Source organism: Aegilops tauschii, chromosome 2, assembly GCF_002575655.3.
Source record: "Aegilops tauschii subsp. strangulata cultivar AL8/78 chromosome 2, Aet v6.0, whole genome shotgun sequence".
NCBI classification, from domain to species: Eukaryota; Viridiplantae; Streptophyta; class Magnoliopsida; order Poales; family Poaceae; genus Aegilops; species Aegilops tauschii.
The window spans coordinates 616,949,340-616,952,809 of record NC_053036.3 but is presented as its reverse complement, the minus strand read 5'-3'; the positions used below and the strand labels follow the sequence as shown (position 1 = coordinate 616,952,809).

General features: G+C 38.4%; 1 long non-coding RNA gene across 1 annotated transcript; it reads right to left on the bottom strand.

The window, feature by feature from the left end:
- Positions 1-302: 302 nt before the first annotated feature.
- Positions 303-2,837, bottom strand: LOC109767879 (uncharacterized). The gene is made up of 4 exons (XR_002233920.4): positions 2,287-2,837; positions 2,130-2,176; positions 1,453-1,517; positions 303-735 (listed from the first exon to the last, which is right to left on the bottom strand). It is a non-coding gene; the product is annotated as an uncharacterized lncRNA (long non-coding RNA).
- Between the last annotated feature and the right edge of the window lie 633 nt (positions 2,838-3,470).

The following is a 3,470-nucleotide window of genomic DNA, read 5'->3' as shown; positions in this document are numbered from 1 at the left end:
CCTTCGGTGACGTTTCCTAGAATGTCAACAACTTGCTATTTCTATGACGGGCAATTAATGTCACGTGTTAGGAGCAAATATGCCATATTATACCATATTCAGCAAATATGCCATATTATAACATATTCAGTGACAGCGCATCAACACCCGCAAATATATTCCCACTACTAGCATCACTACTTTCATTATTGATGAAGACGACATCATTAAATTTCAAATAATTTGCAATGAATTATCGAATCCACTATATTGCAAATGCATATCACAAAGTATTTAATTCACATCACATCACACTATACAAATAAGTTAAGAGCCAAATTGCATTATAAGTTGGAATTAAAGACAAATTATAGTATTATTTATTCCATCTGTCAGCCAAATCATCTTCTAAATACAAAATGACAATAAAAAATATCACAAACTCAAGTTTGACACGAGAATAAATAAGACGAAAAGTAATATTTACATGACTAAAAGACCACTTATGTTGTCCTGATGATTGCAATGTATGATTAAATAACTATCTTTCTTTCACAAAATGATGGCCTTCATGCACCATCAGGTTGGACTGATTTGCTTGCTGAGTTGCTTGAGCCCTTAAAAGAAATCCAATCAGGTTATCCATCTCATGTTGCTTCTTTTGCCAGGCTTATTCTTCTCTTGTTGGCTCTTCTTTGCATCTCTTCAAATTCTCTATCTTGTGCTTCATGTCTCGCGGCTAAATCCTCCTGGTGCCTATAAATTGATGAAACATAACAACATGTTGCACCTTAATGAGATGAAAACATATAGATAACAAGGTATAAGAGTACCACTAAGAAACTTACAATCTATCGAATTATGAATCTAAGTACATTATTAACAAGATTTGCGGGTATGTGGATGGGTCAATAAAACATTAAGTTAGGTTAGCGGAACAAGAAGACACAAACTTGTATAAAACATTGTCAGTCAAAATATTTTACATAGATCACTGTTGCACTTTTAACTAGTGTGCCACTTATAGTTTAAGTAGCATCTGAATGACTAGTGAGGGCACTACGGCAGCAGATGGTAATGCACTATAGTGATCTACTGAAGATATTTCATAGTTAGTTGCATAAGTATAGTTGTTTGACGCTTTGGTTACTACAGAAGTTTAGATCAGCACATCACAAAAAAATAGATTAGTAATGTACTACAAAATCACAGAGCAAAACACAAAAATGTTTCTTTAGTAAGGAGTGACATCCATTCGATATATTGAACAATCTCAAAACGATGCAATATCCAAAGGTCATCACCCAACCATAGTAGGCAACCTTATTCTTATTAAGTGTGTGTTTTCTCATCTCTGAATTGATTCAAACATGCTATGAATTTGGTAGATCATCACCATATGTACAACTAAGTGCCATAAGCAACTAGAACTAGTACTGTAAACTACACTATTTGAATCGGTTGTGTGCTTACACATCTTCTTCTGCAGCTACAGCTAATTGTGTACTCGCACTGCTGTTGTACGATGCTTCCTCAATCTAAATATAAGAAATAAAAATTTAAGTTATGGGCAAAGGAAGTACACGATGAGCTTAAATGTTAGGCGTACACAACCAGGTAAGGAATTATCCAGTATTGCATTGTATGCAAATAGGAAGTGGAGAAGCAAGTAGTAAAAAGAACAAGCTTCAGACTGTACCAACATAGCAAGGCCGATAAGATTATCTTAATATTGCAAACCCAATCTTCTACCTACAGTAAGCGTCGACTAATGCACCTACGTTTACGGAATAAAACAGAGAAGACAAAAAATTTACTGACAAGTGTTCACATGGAGAAAAAATATTACAGAATACCAAAATCATCTTCTCTTTCACCGAGCAGTATTAGCCCATGATAGGAGCCCTCAACATATCTTTAGCTTGTTAACTTTTATCACAGAATATTAATTTATTGTCCATAACTACTAATAGAAGGCAATTCCTAGTACAGTTTCATTGTTAAATGTTAATACTCTGAACGTAGAGTCTAGTCACATATTAAATGTTCTGGAGACTGCATGATCTTGCAGCTTAAAGGGGAAACATGAGTTGAAATTATTCATTTTAGAAATTTAGAGACAGGGAGGAACATATACGTATAAACCATACCTTTGAGAAGAGCAAAGGGCATTGATCTTACTCCTTATCTAGATGAACTGCAACTAGGAAAAGGAGATCTTAAATAGGTGGTTAGAACAATCAAATTACAGATCACAAATCTTACATCCAGAAATTATGGAAGAAATAAGGAAGCAGCGAAATATACCCTCGAATAGTTGGAAGGGGACCAGATCTAATGGTATTGCAGCGGGGTTCCTTGCAGAGTTTCTCACCCATCCCCTAGCCTCACTGCATCATCGGGTTGCCTCTTCCAAACCTGTTGTCTCCAGCCGCCGCCATCTTGTTGGTCACTGGACGAAACCAAACTTCTAAATCAGCATCTAATCTCAAGTAGTGGCTGATGGAGGGGTGGTGAGGAAACGTCCAGATCTTGGTAAAGCACGAGGTGGGAAAGGAAGCTGGGGAAGGCGCTGGAGTGGGCGATGGTGAGGATGAGGCGAGCGGCTATGATGTTGCCTGTAGAGGCTGGCGACTTCGATGTCGCGGGTTGGCGGATCCGATCTTGGCCGGCGAGGCGTGGCGGCCGTTCCTTGTGGAGAGCGAGCGCGGCGGCCGGGGCTTGATGGGAGGGCGGGCGAGCAGCCGTCATTGGAGAAGGATTACGCGGCTGGTGCCGCAGGGTGCGCCGGGCGGCGTGATCCTCAAATCTCGCCGCTGGATGCAGTCGTGGGGTAGAGGGGGTGGAGATGGGGATAGAAATTGGAGGGAGTTGGTTCCGCGCAGCTGAAAAAATAAGGGCGTAATTAATTGGATGCGGCAAAAATTTAGAAAAGTGGAGCGAAAAGTGTTTTTTAGTGGAAAGGGAATGGTTTATTTTCGAGTTAAATACAGCAGTATGTAAATGAGATGGCAAATGATTTAAACAGCGGTGTAACTCGTACAAAAACATTATGATGTGGTTTGTTCCATGCAACTTTTTTTGGAAGAACTCTACCTAAATATATGTGCAAAGTTGTACATAGCGACCTTATAATTATGAAAATAAAAAAACAAAATAAGTACTTCAAAGTGGCAACAAGGACTGATTGTTTTCAAATAGTAATGTTAGAAGAGTCTGTACTCAAAGATGTGAACTTATAGAGACATTTGTATGACACGTATATAGGCCAATGCTGAAATATATCAGATAAATGGCCTGAAATTCATCAAATTTGAAATTTTGAGATAAAACGAAAAAAATGAGCCATATGCATCATCTCAGGAACATCCATACCAAAAAAATTCATCCACTCTTATTTCCATTTTCTTGAGATAGAACGAAACAACTATAGCACCATGGGCACCAGTTCACGAAAACACAAAATAACTTTCGTCCCCACCACTATTTAC